The sequence below is a fragment of the Adelges cooleyi genome, unplaced genomic scaffold (assembly GCF_023614345.1).
Source record: "Adelges cooleyi isolate 19-005CV unplaced genomic scaffold, UGA_ACOO_1.1 ACOO_flye_CR_arks_rails_tigmint_CR_PRNA_1, whole genome shotgun sequence".
Taxonomy (NCBI): Eukaryota; Metazoa; Arthropoda; class Insecta; order Hemiptera; family Adelgidae; genus Adelges; species Adelges cooleyi.
The window spans coordinates 406,719-422,369 of record NW_026095751.1 but is presented as its reverse complement, the minus strand read 5'-3'; positions in this window follow the sequence as shown (position 1 = coordinate 422,369).

Here is a 15,651-nt window from a genome sequence, read left to right as displayed (position 1 = left end):
TCTTTTACTAAAACTGTAGGTATATTATAATATTTGATCGTAATACGATTTGAACTTATAATATTATTATTGTACTTTTGCTATAATGTCTTTGACAAAATACCGTAGAAAAAAATGTACTTGAACGAAATCCGTTTGAAAGAATTTTCATCGAGAGTTCAAAACAATTGTTACAGACGCTGTTAATATAATTTTATTTAAAAAAAAGGCCAGTACACTGTGTGGACGGTGGAGGTCACAGATCTACAGAAATTACTATAACTGAAAGTCATTAAATCACTTTTAATAATAAATACTTCCATGCAAATCTGTAATGGTGATAAAACCATTGTAACGACATGATGCGCATAAAACTGTATTTTCAGTATTGGGGTGGATAAGGCTAGAGTTAGTCTGTATGTCTAGAAAAATTGATTGCCTTCATTACCCATATATCATAATTAAAATTAAAGTTTTCTCAAATCCTATTGACTGTTGATTTACTCATATAAAATTACCTAGACCTTTGACTGCGGTCAAAGTGTAATTTTTAAATACTTTTGGTTTTTACTGAAAAAAAAAAGAAAAGTTGACTCCAGATTTGGAAAAACCCGTTTATGTTATAGCCCCATTCTAGATTAAGTTTAATTTTGTAGGTCGAGTCCTAAAAGTTTGCCGGAAAACAGTTTCTCCCCTTTCTAGGGGAAGAGGTTTTTGATATTTTCTTGATTTTTCAATAGTAATTCATCTGAAGAATATTCCACATAAAATTGGAATCAATTCGACTATTTAAAAAAAAAAAACTTATAAAGCGCATTAATTTTAAGTTGAAAAGTATGTACATTTTTGGGGGGGGTTTTCTCGATTTTGAAGGGGAAGTGGTGAACTTTTCAAACGTCTGATCCTATCAAGTACCTTATAGGGGTGAAGGGAGGGTAGAGGCTATGAGAGTTAGCAAAATCTTAATCATCAATACAGTAATTAATATTAAGCGAACACCTATTCCCGCCGTAATTTTTTTTTTTTGTGAGAATAATACAACGTTTGTAGGTTATTTTTCGGTAAAAAATTAAAGTTCAACAAATCATAATGTGTAACATATACATTATTGACGGAATTTGTGTTCATTACTTTTGCTGTAATAAAAACGTTCATAAAAACAGTTATAAAAAATTTAGGCGTTCCCGACAATAATATTTCACCATAAGTCGCTCGCAAAAACAATTTAAAATTTCTGTACACTTAAAATAAAAAAATAAAATAATATTTCATAAACAAGTGTTCAATTGACGTATGAAACAATTTTTTTTTTCACTTTTCTGCTTTCAAAAGTCTGTTTAAAATGCAACCTGTTAACTGCGTATTTTTTTCATTTCGGTTGCCATACTTACTCGAATTTTAAAAATCAAATAAGTAAAATAATTACACGCTTAAAAATTAAGTTTTGATAGCCTGCTTCCATAATTTACTCATCGGGATGAGTACAGTTTCAGATAATATTATCAGCTTAAATCATTGTGGGGTCATCCCATGCCAAATCACCAATGTGTGTGCGGGTAGATTTTTGAAACGACTCAAACTTATATATCCTATGCAAATAGTTCCATAAAACCAAAAAAGTGAAGACAACATTTTTTCAAATTTTTTTTGGACTTAGGCGATGCTATATTCCGGAAATTTGTTGTGAAAACACCTTAAGTCCACGATCACGTTACTTATTGACTAATTATGATATCGTAATGGAACTATCCCCAAAACAATTTTAATTTAAGTGTTCTTTTTCATAATATACTTAAACAATTTTTTTTCAAATATTTAAGTAATTAAAAACTGAATAACAAAATCAAAATTGTATGAATTTCATTCAATTTTTTCACTGACATATGGTCAAAATTTTAAAACTTTTTTTTTATACTGATACATCATAATATACTTGTTTGATTCATAACATTTTTTTTTTCGATGTATAGGTCACCTTATAGTTTAGCATTTTACTAAAAAGTGATATATTAAGAGCCTATAACTTTTTATCACATACTTATATACGCACTTACTTATATATAATATGTAGAACATGTAATAAGTTTTGAAATGGAGTTTTTATTTTACCAGGAGCTGTGAGACTTTTGTGAATTAAAAAAAAAAAATGTCTTCACTTTTTTGGTTTTATGGAACTATTTGCGTAGGCTATATAAGTTCGAGGCATTTCATAAATCCACTCGCAAACACGCTAGGTGATTTGGCATGGATGGACCTATCACCAATTACTTAATAACTAAATAATTATTAAGTATTAGGTATTTATATGAAAATTTTTTAGAGTTGTGGTGGTTATGCGGACCCGTAATGCTAAAATAAATTTGTTAAAATTTGTAACCCGGAGTAACAGGATCCTATGTTTGCTTTGCAGGGTGATCCGTCTGACGTAAGACACACGTTTTTCGGAATATATAAATATATATATTTTTTCTTATACTACTAGGTGCATATTTTACTATATTTTTCAAAATTTCAAAATTGTTCAACATTGTCTTTTATACGTAATGAAAATATTAACTTTGTTTTTCCAAACGCAAACACATATTTTGTAAGTCGATAACTGGGTAGTGAAAAATTAAACTTGGATATTGTCATGTTTGTTGTGGAAGTACCTTTTTCTTTTGCACACGGGCCCATCTTGATAATAACTTTGACATTATTGTAGGGTCCCCGAAGCCCAGATCAAATACCTATAGAATAGGATTTTAAGACCCACGATAATAGTATTCAGAACAGCGACCTCGCAATGGCAGTAGAAACATATTTTCTCACTGTAGTTTTATTTATTTTTTGTAAATTACGATATAAGTCGTTAAAATACATTTAGTTTTTTCGTTGCTTGTTTGCATAGCTTATGGCAATGAGGTTACATACGTGTTACGATAGTATTTGTAATTTTATTATGAAAAAAAAATCATATTATCACAATATCTTAATGTCTTATGATATTTTGTTTAAAGTAGTTTTAGCAAAATGTTTTTCCTAACTGTTCTTATCTAATATACTTTAAAGGACCCGCTCGATAATTGGGGATAGGGGGAGGCGAGGGTATGGTCTACTTTACTAAGTAAACTTAAATCACTTAACTTTATAAAATAATAATAGGTAATTTACTGAACACTTTGTTTCGTCAATAACCTTTTTTGGATTTTTAATTTTAAAGTTGGTAAAGTTCAAAATTTTTGAGCGGGAGGAAAGGTGGAGAGTAGTATTTTTTTTCACGCATTACTCTACCGCATTCAACCTCCCATCATAAAGTTTAAACTGCAATAACTTAAAAAGTTATTCTTAATTTCATTAGTTAATTAAATGTATACGTTACTGACTAAAAGTGGAAAGCGCTCTTGAAACTACCGACGTAGCTAAATAATTTGTAATTTTATAATGTCAATCAAAAACAATATCATATAATCATCAAGGAAAGAAAAATGTGCTTATACATAGTATTTTATTAAAGTATGAGTAGGGAAATTTTTGTTTGTTTGTACAATATAGTACACTGTATAGTACTGTGGCTTCTGTAACATTTTCATTGACCACATACACCTTTAAAAAGTGCAAGTTACTATAGAAATATTTCTGTGTTTTAGCCTGAAACATTGAATGTAACTATTTTACAGACAACGTTAAACACATTTTCTTCGCATAAATAATTGCAGTATGGTTTTTCAGTACTTATTCCGTTTGCATACTGCCAAACCCAGCTTCTTCCGGGTTTGGGCATTTTTACAGGGTAGATAACAACAACAACAAGTGAACAAAAAAACGTGTGATACATTTTTTATGGGTCCGTACCTACATAAAATATAGTCGTTTGTGTGTTACTCGATCGTCGAATGATCGTAGCAATAATAATTAGGTATAATAATAATGTGGCGACATAGGTAATATATTATAGTATTAATACAAGTACGATAATTAATATACTAGATTTTTATAATTGTATAGTATGTATTAACACTTCCATTGTCATTCACACCCTTCTATCGCGAATATATATTTTTTTTTTTTACAAAATGTATTATGGTTATATTTTTCTGCACCTTTGAAGCCGTCACAGGTGGTTATTTTTCTGGTAATGTACATAACCGAAACAAAAAAAAAAAACTTTGCTATGGCCTGGCTATAGTATATTATCCTATGTGAGGGTAGTATCATTCCCCCCTTCTTGTCAGTGATTTCTCCTCTTATCATTGATTTTTCTTTGTCACTCGTTGTCTTGCGCTAATGAAATATTTAGAAAACTGGTATCCATGTCTAGTTTGACGGTATCTACCAAAGAGGAACAGTCGTAACTCGAACTATGAATATTTCAAAGTTTTTTGATAAAAAACATTGTGTTAATACTCAATATTTAACATTTCACAAACAGTCAAAGTAATTTACATTTCATACTGCATATTTGAAAATATAACATAATATATGAGTGGATGATTGACGATTTTTTTAGTACAGCACTATATTAATAAATAAATTATACTAAATATAAATAATCTTATATTCTGAACAAGTTAATAATCGCTCAACAAATAACGCATTGAATTATTAACTGCCGTCAAAAAATCTAGTACGCTTGTATTATTTTTTTCACAAATTGTTCTCACGATGTCATCAATTAGATCTGGATATATAGTGTCTAAAAAAAAACCTTACATAAACATTAAGTATTTCATTTAAAAATTATAACATGTTATATATTTATATTATTTTCGACTAGTTTTTACATTTTCCAGATCACAATTATAGGAAATTGTACTTATTTATTTTATATGGATAGATTATATTATAGTTCATTATCATCATTAATAGATATAATAGATTATTATGGTATGCCGTTTTATGATAAATATCTATGACGTTTTAGGAAAAAGAAGTAAAGGATATACGTTTCACTTTTTTTTAAAGCGAATGAGAATAGTTACCTCCTTAAACCAACCAACTCACATCTTCACATTTAATTTTTAGATATCTTGAAAATAACTATTACATAATAAATTAAGTATACTTGGTTACCTTGGTTTACTGCTGCTAACGGGTTATTCTTAAAATACTCGAAAATTGTATTTTTATTAGTGTCACCCAAAACACATAATAATTGACTAAAAGTAAGGTTACTGTTAGGTTGAAGGTTGAAACGTTTAATAGCTAGATCGTACAAAGTTTGTACAGCCTGAAAATATTGAAGCATATTATTTAACAACTTTAGGTTGCTTTAACATAAAAAATTCAAAAGTACATTAATTTAAACGTCATAGTTGTTAGTTGTGATATGATTACGATATAAAATATACTGAAGCTTTTTGCCTTAAAACTTCTGAAATAAAAATGTATTCTGGCTCATCGTAGATGAAATACCCTGTATGTTACTACTATAAAGTTGTTCAACTAAAAAAGTCTTCGAATAATTTGAAAAAAAATGTTCACTGAAGTATTCCTAAGAAATTTAAGAGTTTTAAGATATTACCATGTGTGAATACCACATTAAATAATAAATTATTGTTAATTTTTTTTTTAATTTTTATTTTATCCCTTTAGTCCCCCTATTTGCACATCAAACATATCAAAGTCATTTGGCTACCGTTGGCGATATATATATATATATAAATTACTTTAGTACAACATTTGGAGCTGGTTGATAGCCAACGTGGAATTAAAAAAGAACATAGGTTTGTCTATAATAACACAACATATTACCTAGATTTAGATAAAACAAAAAAAAATAAGAAAACCCTACATTACTATCTTATTTAAATAATCAAAAAAATAAAATAGATAACATTTAGATTGGCTATAAAAACAAAGATATCCAAAAACTAACAAAGAATTACCAATCTTTCTTGCTTCGTTCTTTGACGTATTTCCTCTACGGACGCAACTTTCTGAATCACTAGGTAAATAATTACAAAACATAATAATATAAGTGTTTTATATTTACTTTTTAGTTTTTGAAATTCTTGTAATTTTATTAAAATTTAGATATGAGTAGGTAATCTTCTGGGACCTAGAATGTTACCTAATAACACTAAGTATCTTAATACTACAAGTATTTTTAATACATTTAAGTGACCTACTGTTTAGTCCTTGCATGTCCTTTTTTCCTGTGAATTTTACTACTAATTCATTAGCGAACCGTAATGGATTCTTTCCAGTTCCAAAGCTAATTGCTCTTATAAGGCGCGTAAATAGAAATACATCAATATTGTCTACAAATACAAAACAAATGTGTCTCATTTAAAAATAATAAATCGATGGGTAGAATAATAAATTGTTAGAATATAAACAGCAGATGCACAAAACACAATAGCCAAAGAAAATTAAAACAAGCAACGAATATTTACAAAAATAATACACTTTTTTTTTTGCTCCAACTTAACTTTATTTTCAAAATTAATTCCTTTGCAGTGATTTATTTTTTGTGAATAATAGGCCGAACGAAGCAAATTATGCCAAGAACTAGTTGCAATATTAGTATTAAAAGTAAAAAAAATACAATCTGTATAAGATACTATATAATAAGTACTTAAGATAATATAATATAATATATACTCATTACTTGTAAAAAATAAAAAATAAAATAAATAACACGTGTATTCGACAAATTGTTTTGCTAGATGTCTTAAGAAGCTAAACGATTATAATTAAATGATAAATGGAGTATAATTATTGATGGTTACCTTGTTTTTGCCTTTCCGTTGGATAAAGTGTGAAGTACCCATTAATTAAATTTATATGAGTAATAGAAGGACCCACAAATGCCAACAAATGAGTCAGTGTCATATTACTATTTTCTTTATCTGGCTGTATTCCAAGAAAATCTGTCAGGTATAAATACACAGCATCTAGAAGCTGTCATTTGTTTTTAACAATATTGTTAACAATATTCTTTTAAAATAATTGCAGTTTTTCTTTTTGGATACGCTTTAATTTAGTTATTCTAAAATGTTTGACAATATTTAGAGGATTATTTTGTTTCTAGAGTTTTATTAAATATTAAAACCTAAACGATGACGTATATATTTATTCAACTTTTTAGAGCAGTTTGCTAAAAATTTAGACTGATCTATAACCGGTATTCGATCATTTATCTTAAAGTTACTAATGTTAAGAATTTAGGACGGTTAGGTTAGGTAGTATGGTAAAGTATACCAACATATTTCTAATCCCATGATCAATTTTTTCATTTGAGAATAATATTTAACTAATTATCTACAGATTTTTGTACAAAAATTGTAATTTATACATAATGAATAAATGTACAATTTTTATTTGTTAATCATTTTATTTACGGAAAAAGGTAATAATTTATTGTTAGCTATTACTGAAAGTTGTTAATTTTTTTTTTGTGTACTAATTTTTACCAAAGCACCTGGCTGATAGATACATTCTACCAGAACACCATCCATAACATAATATAATTGTATACCACTTACATATTATAAGGTAAAACTTAGTTTACAAATATTACTATTACTTGAGAAAATATAAAACATTTACCTCGTTATCGGTAAATCGTGGGAGCGAATTCGGCGGTGCACCTAGTACATTGATAGTAAACAATAAATATGATAATAATAAAGTAATGAACTTGAAGTGCATTTTATTATTAGATCTGCTTTAGATTAAAGTCTAACTCAGATACAAAATTAATAATTTGTTCTTGCCTTAGACTAAATTATACAGTGAATTAAAAAAGCAAAATGTAAATCGTTTTTACAGTGTTATAAATCAAACAGCAAATTTGAAAAAAAAAAATGTTTCTTTTGTTTAATTTGTTGTAAAGACAGCAGATAATTAATTAGTTTTACAAATGAGTGGTTAGAAATTGTGTCACCCAAAAAATTTTTTCTTTGTTTGTTTAACGTTTTTTTAATTTTATATTATAGTTCATTTTTTGAAAATATGAAATATTTATCAATTTCCAGATTTTTGAAAATCACTTCTATATAACAGATGAAGGTGAAAAAACAATTACATTTTTTAAAAACTTAAAAATACACTCCATTGGGGGACTGAGGATAAAAATGTCTGAAAATTATGATTCCAGTAAGTTATTTGTAAAACTATCAATATTTCTAGAGGTTTCATGATTTTATAGGGGCAGTGGAGGTATCTTTTAACTATGTAACATTTTATTTTGAACTCAATAATATAGCTTTGTTAAAAAATTGAATACTTAAGTAAATTTTAAATTGACAATATTATCGTACAATGACATTTTTAGGATTTTCGCACGCACGTGTTTAATTTTTTTTGAACCGCGAAATTATTTAATTAAATAATATATACAGACAATAATAATTATGCTTAGTGTAATTTATACACTTAAGATTGTTAAAATTTAAGTATATTTGTGTTGTGGCTATGTGTATTTATTGAAATTTAAAACATTTGTGTTTATATTATTTCTACACGTGACAAAATAATGGTCGTTGGAATAAAGTTTTAAAAAAAATAATGAAATAAAATATTATAATACAATAATCAGGTTTTGGTATTTTTTTTAAAGGCTACCTATAGATTTTACATCGTTTCATTAAAATATGTGATCATTGATGGATGCGAAGTGTCTCGTTATAATTCTGTGAATTTTTAAGTATAAAATATTTTGTAAAGGAATTGGCGTTAAAACCAATTTTTCTACCAATTAATAGGTGAGAGATGGGGCTAGAGACGCAGCAGGAGCTAAAGTTGGAGCTGGATATGGAGATGGAAATAGAGATCAAACTTCAGATAGAAATGGAGCAAAAACTAAAGATGGAGATGGAGTTGGAGCTCAATCTGGAGCTGTTGAAGGAACTGAAGATGGAGATGGAGATGGAGCATAAGGTGGCGCTGGAGCTTTTTTTTTTGTTAATTACAAAACCAATGAGGGGGAACTGTTTTCCACATGACTTCCCCTCATTAGCCGTCATCGTTTTTTCACATATGTACATATATAAATACTGTTATTTGTAAAAAAATCCCCTATACCCCTGCGGGTGGGGGGGGGGGGGGCTCACATTTACATTTACATGCTCGGTTTTATACAATTATTACGCTATTATGTCACTCTTCCTCTAAGGAGTCGCTCTCGTTCTCTTCCGTCATTTGTTTTCGCATCCATTATCGAGCCCACTATGCTCACGAATGCTATCTGCGATTTGTCAGACCCTTTCACGTTTGTGCCACACAGCAGATCTTCCACATCTTTCGGATTTGGTGGTCTTCTGAAGAGTTGTTGAAGTACTGTACTACAATGGGCCCAATGCTCGCAGTAGAACACTGTATGCTCTACATTATCCATCAGATCCTGACAGTACACACATTGTGGACTCTGGGCTATTTTCCTCTTCCACAAGTACTCTTGGAAGCACCCATGACCTGTCAACACTTGTGTTAGGTGAAACGTGACTACAGGGTTCTGTCTCTCTATTCATCAGGCCAGACTCGGCAAGATCCGTCTAATCCAGCTAGCTTTAGGTGAAGCGCTCCACTTTTCCTGCCACTCACTAATTGTTTTAGCCCTTTCCTCCGTTTTAATGATAAAAGGTTGGGTAGTACCTTCTACCTTTCGAAACCTAACCCTCTCTCTCTCTTGGGTTAATAAGTCCGCTGGTAGCATGCAGGTCAAAATCAGGGCCGCATCGTCAGACATGGTCCGGTAGGCTCTAGTTACACGTAGGGCTCCTCGACGTTAGACTTTGATACACACCTTCCAATTTTTGGCCGTCTTGAATGCAAGTTTCGCCCATGTTGGTGATACGTGGAACATTTTGGAGTTTACGTCGTTAGCAATAATCTTTTCGATTGGGACGGTCCGCCGATAATTAGCATGAGTCTTCCAATTGAATTCGTTGATTTCCAGCTTCCATAGTAGCTTTATTTATATGTTCATTAAAACTTAGTCTTTTGTCCAGTTGAAAATCAAGCTTCAAATAGAAATGGATCAAAAGCTGAAGATGAAGGTGGAGTTGGAGTTTGAGATGGAGTTGGAGATGAAGTTGAAGTTGAAGTTGAAGTTGAAGTTGAAGTTGAAGTTGAAGTTGAAAATGAAGTTGGAGTTGAAGTTAAAGTTGAAGTTGAAGTTGAAGTTGAAGTTGAAAATGAAGTTGAAGTTGAAGTTGAAAATGAAGTTGAAGTTGAAAATGAAGTTGGAGTTGGAGTTGGAGTTGGAGTTGGAGTTGAAGTTCAAATTGAAGTTGAAGTTGAAGTTGAAGTTGAAGTTGAAGTTGAAAATGAAGTTGAAGTTGAAGTTGAAGTTGAAGTTGAAGTTGAAGTTGAAGTTAAAAATGAAGTTGAAGTTGAAGTTGAAGTTAAAGTTGAAAATGAAGTTGAAGTTGAAGTTGAAGTTGAAGTTGAAGTTAAAAATGAAGTTGAAGTTGGAGTTGGAATTGGAGTTGGAGTTGGAGTTGAAAATGAAGTTGAAAATGAAGTTGGAGTTGAAAATGAAGTTGGAGTTGGAGTTGGAGTTGGAGTTGTAGTTGGAGTTGAGTTGAGTTAAAGTAGAAGTTGGAGTTGGAGTTGGAGTTGAAGTTGAAGTTGAAGTTGAAAATGAAGTTGAAGTTGAAGTTGAAGTTGAAGTTGAAGTTGAAAATGAAGTTGAAGTTGAAGTTGAGAGTTGAAGTTGAAGTTGAAGTTGAAAATGAAGTTGGAGTTGGAGTTGGAGTTGGAGTTGTAGTTGGAGTTAAAGTAGAAGTTGGAGTTGGAGTTGGAGTTGGAGTTGAAGTTGAAGTTGAAAATGAAGTTGAAGTTGAAGTTGAAGTTGAAGTTGAAAATGAAGTTGAAGTTGAAGTTGAAGTTAAAAATGAAGTTGAAGTTGAAGTTGAAGTTGAAGTTGAAGTTGAAGTTGAAAATGAAGTTGGAGTTGAAGTTGAAGTTGAAGTTGAAGTTGAAAATGAAAATGAAGTTGAAGTTGAAAATGAAGTTGAAGTTGAAAATGAAGTTGGAGTTGGAGTTGGAGTTGGAGTTGGAGTTGAAGTTGAAGTTGAAGTTGAAGTTGAAAATGAAGTTGGAGTTGGAGTTGGAGTTGGAGTTGGAGTTGAAGTTGAAATTGAAGTTAAAGTTGAGTTGAAGTTGAAGTTGAAGTTGAAAATGAAGTTGGAGTTGGAGTTGAAGTTGAAGTTGAAGTTGAAGTTGAAGTTGAAGTTGAAATTGAAGTTGAAGTTGAAAATGAAGTTGGAGTTGGAGTTGGAGTTGGAGTTGGAGTTGGAGTTGGAGTTGAAGTTAAAAATGAAGTTGAAGTTGAAGTTGAAGTTGAAGTTGAAGTTGAAGTTAAAAATGAAGTTGAAGTTGAAGTTGAAGTTGAAGTTGAAGTTGAAGTTGAAGTTGAAAATGAAGTTGAAGTTGAAGTTGAAGTTGAAGTTGAAGTTGAAAATGAAGTTGGAGTTGGAGTTGGAGTTAAAGTAGAAGTTGGAGTTGGAGTTGAAGTTGAAGTTGGAGTTGAAGTTCAAATTGAAGTTGAAGTTGAAGTTGAAGTTGAAGTTGAAAATGAAGTTGAAGTTGAAGTTGAAGTTGAAGTTGAAGTTGAAGTTGAAGTTGGAGTTGGAGTTGAAGTTGAAGTTGAAGTTGAAGTTGAAGTTGAAGTTGAAGTTGAAGTTGAAGTTGAAGTTGAAGTTGAAGTTGAAGTTGGAGTTGGAGTTGGAGTTGGAGTTGGAGTTGAAGTTGAAGTTGAAGTTGAAGTTGAAGTTGAAGTTGAAGTTGGAGTTGGAGTTGGAGTTGGAGTTGAAGTTGAAGTTGAAGTTGAAGTTGGAGTTGAAGTTGAAGTTGAGTTGGAGTTGGAGTTGAAGTTGGAGTTGGAGTTGGAGTTGAAGTTGAAGTTGAAGTTGAAAATGAAGTTGAAGTTGAAGTTGAAGTTGAAAATGAAGTTGAAGTTGAAGTTGAAGTTGAAGTTGAAGTTGGAGTTGGAGTTGAAGTTGGAGTTGGAGTTGAAGTTGGAGTTGGAGTTGGAGTTGGAGTTGTAGTTGGAGTTGAAAGTAGAAGTTGGAGTTGGAGTTGAAGTTGGAGTTGAAGTTGAAGTTGAAAATGAAGTTGAAGTTGAAGTTGAAGTTGAAGTTGAAGTTGAAGTTGGAGTTGAAGTTGAAGTTGGAGTTGAAGTTGGAGTTGAGTTGAAGTTGAAGTTGAAGTTGAAAATGAAGTTGAAGTTGAAGTTGAAGTTGAAGTTGAAGTTAATGAAGTTGAAGTTGAAGTTGAAGTTGAAGTTGAAGTTGAAGTTGAAGTTGAAGTTGAAAATGAAGTTGAAGTTGAAGTTGAAGTTGGAGTTGGAGTTGAAGTTGAAATTGAAGTTGAAGTTGAAGTTGAAGTTGAAAATGAAGTTGAAATTGAAGTTGAAGTTGAAGTTGAAGTTGGAGTTGAAATTGAAGTTGAAAATGAAGTTGAAATTGGAGTTGTTGTTGAAATTGAAGTTAAAGTTGAAGTTGAAATGAAGTTGAAGTTGAAGTTGAAGTTGAAAATGAAGTTGGAGTTGAAGTTGAAGTTGAAGTTGAAGTTGAAAATGAAGTTGAAATTGAAGTTGAAGTTGGAGTTGAAGTTGGATTTGGAGTTGGAGTTGGAGTTGGAGTTGAAGTTGAAGTTGAAGTTGAAAATGAAGTTGAAGTTGAAGTTGAAGTTGAAAATGAAGTTGAAGTTGAAGTTGGAGTTGGAGTTGGAGTTGGAGTTGGAGTTAGAGTTGGAGTGGAAAATGAAGTTGAAATTGAAGTTGAAGTTGAAGTTGAAGTTGAAATTGAAGTTGAAAATGAAGTTGAAGTTGAAGTTGAAGTTGAAGTTGGAGTTGGAGTTGGATTTGGAGTTGGAGTTGGAGTTGAAATTGAAGTTGAAAATGAAGTTGAAGTTGAAGTTTGAGTTGGAGTTGGAGTTGGAGTTGGAGTTGAAAATGAAGTTGAAGTTGAAGTTGAAGTTGGAGTTGGAATTAGAGTTAGATTTGGAGTTGGAGTTGGAGTTGGATTTGGAGTAGGAGTTAAAAATGAAGTTGAAGTTGAAAATGAAGTTGAAGTTGAAGTTGAAGTTGAAAATGAAGTTGAAGTTGAAGTTGAAGTTGAAGTTGGAGTTGGAGTTGGAGTTGGAGTTGGAGTTGAAATTGAAGTTGAAAATGAAGTTGAAGTTGAAGTTTGAGTTGGAGTTGGAGTTGGAGTTGGAGTTGAAAATGAAGTTGAAATTGAAGTTGAAGTTGAAATTGAAGTTGAAATTAAAGTTGAAGTTGAAGTTGAAGTTGAAGTTGGAGTTGAAATTGAAGTTGAAGTTGAAGTTGAAAATGAAGTTGAAGTTGAAAATGAAGTTGAAGTTGAAGTTCAAATTGAAGTTGAAGTTGAAGTTGTAAATGAAGTTGAAGTTGAAGTTGAAGTTGAAATTGAAGTTGAAAATGAAGTTGAAGTTGAAGTTGAAGTTGGAGTTGGAGTTGAAGTTGAAATTGAAGTTGAAGTTGAAGTTGAAGTTGAAAATGAAGTTGAAATTGAAGTTGAAGTTGAAGTTGAAGTTGGAGTTGAAATTGAAGTTGAAAATGAAGTTGAAATTGGAGTTGTTGTTGAAAATGAAGTTAAAGTTGAAGTTGAAAATGAAGTTGAAGTTGAAGTTGAAGTTGAAAATGAAGTTGGAGTTGAAGTTGAAGTTGAAGTTGAAGTTGAAAATGAAGTTGAAATTGAAGTTGAAGTTGGAGTTGAAGTTGGATTTGGAGTTGGAGTTGGAGTTGGAGTTGAAGTTGAAGTTGAAGTTGAAGTTGAAGTTGGAGTTGAAAATGAAGTTGAAGTTCAAATTGAAGTTGAAGTTGAAGTTGTAAATGAAGTTGAAGTTGAAGTTGAAGTTGAAATTGAAGTTGAAAATGAAGTTGAAGTTGAAGTTGAAGTTGGAGTTGGAGTTGAAGTTGAAATTGAAGTTGAAGTTGAAGTTGAAGTTGAAAATGAAGTTGAAATTGAAGTTGAAGTTGAAGTTGAAGTTGGAGTTGAAATTGAAGTTGAAAATGAAGTTGAAATTGGAGTTGTTGTTGAAAATGAAGTTAAAGTTGAAGTTGAAAATGAAGTTGAAGTTGAAGTTGAAGTTGAAAATGAAGTTGGAGTTGAAGTTGAAGTTGAAGTTGAAGTTGAAAATGAAGTTGAAATTGAAGTTGAAGTTGGAGTTGAAGTTGGATTTGGAGTTGGAGTTGGAGTTGGAGTTGAAGTTGAAGTTGAAGTTGAAGTTGAAGTTGGAGTTGAAAATGAAGTTGAAGTTGAAGTTGAAGTTGAAGTTGGAGTTGGAGTTGGAGTTGGTAGTCGGAGTCGGAGACGGAGTCGGAGTCGGAGTCGAAGTTGAAGTTGAAGTTGAAGTTGAAGTTGAAGTTGAAGTTGAAGTTGAAGTTGAAGTTGAAGTTGTAAATGAAGTTGAAGTTGAAGTTGGAGTTGGAGTTGGAGTCGGAGTTGGAGTTGGAGTTGAAGTTGAAGTTGAAGTTGGAGTTGGAGTTGAAGTTGAAATTGGAGTTGTAGTTGAAAATGAAGTTGAAGTTGAAGTTGAAAATGAAGTTGAAGTTGAAAATGAAGTTGAAATTGAAGTTGAAGTTGGAGTTGAAGTTGGATTTGGAGTTGGAGTTGGAGTTGGAGTTGAAGTTGAAGTTGAAGTTGAAGTTGAAGTTGGAGTTGAAAATGAAGTTGAAGTTGAAGTTGAAGTTGAAGTTGGAGTTGGAGTTGGAGTTGAAATTGAAGTTGAAGTTGAAGTTGAAGTTGAAAATGAAGTTGAAATTGAAGTTGAAGTTGAAGTTGAAGTTGAAGTTGAAATTGAAGTTGAAGTTGAAGTTGAAGTTGAAGTTGAAATTGGAGTTGTAGTTGAAAATGAAGTTAAAGTTGAAGTTGAAAATGAAGTTGAAGTTGAAGTTGAAGTTGAAAATGAAGTTGAAGTTGAAGTTGGAGTTGGAGTTGGAGTTGGAGTTGGAGTTAGAGTTGGAGTGGAAAATGAAGTTGAAATTGAAGTTGAAGTTGAAGTTGAAGTTGAAATTGAAGTTGAAAATGAAGTTGAAGTTGAAGTTGAAGTTGAAGTTGGAGTTGGAGTTGGATTTGGAGTTGGAGTTGGAGTTGAAATTGAAGTTGAAAATGAAGTTGAAGTTGAAGTTTGAGTTGGAGTTGGAGTTGGAGTTGGAGTTGAAAATGAAGTTGAAATTGAAGTTGAAGTTGAAATTGAAGTTGAAAATGAAGTTGAAGTTGAAGTTGAAGTTGAAGTTGGAGTTGGAGTTGGAGTTGGAGTTGGAGTTGAAATTGAAGTTGAAATGAAGTTGAAGTTGAAGTTTGAGTTGGAGTTGGAGTTGGAGTTGGAGTTGAAAATGAAGTTGAAATTGAAGTTGAAGTTGAAATTGAAGTTGAAATTAAAGTTGAAGTTGAAGTTGAAGTTGAAGTTGAAGTTGAAGTTGAAGTTGAAAATGAAGTTGAAGTTGAAGTTGAAGTTGGAGTTGAAGTTGGATTTGGAGTTGGAGTTGGAGTTGGAGTTGAAGTTGAAGTTGAAGTTGAAGTTGAAGTTGGAGTTGAAAATGAAGTTGAAGTTGAAGTTGAAGTTGAAGTTGGAGTTGGAGTTGGAGTTGGAGTCGGAGTCGGAGACGGAGTCGGAGTCGGAGTCGAAGTCGAAGTTGAAGTTGAAGTTGAAGTTGAAGTTGAAGTTGAAGTTGAAGTTGAAGTTGAAGTTGAAGTTGAAGTTGAAGTTGAAGTT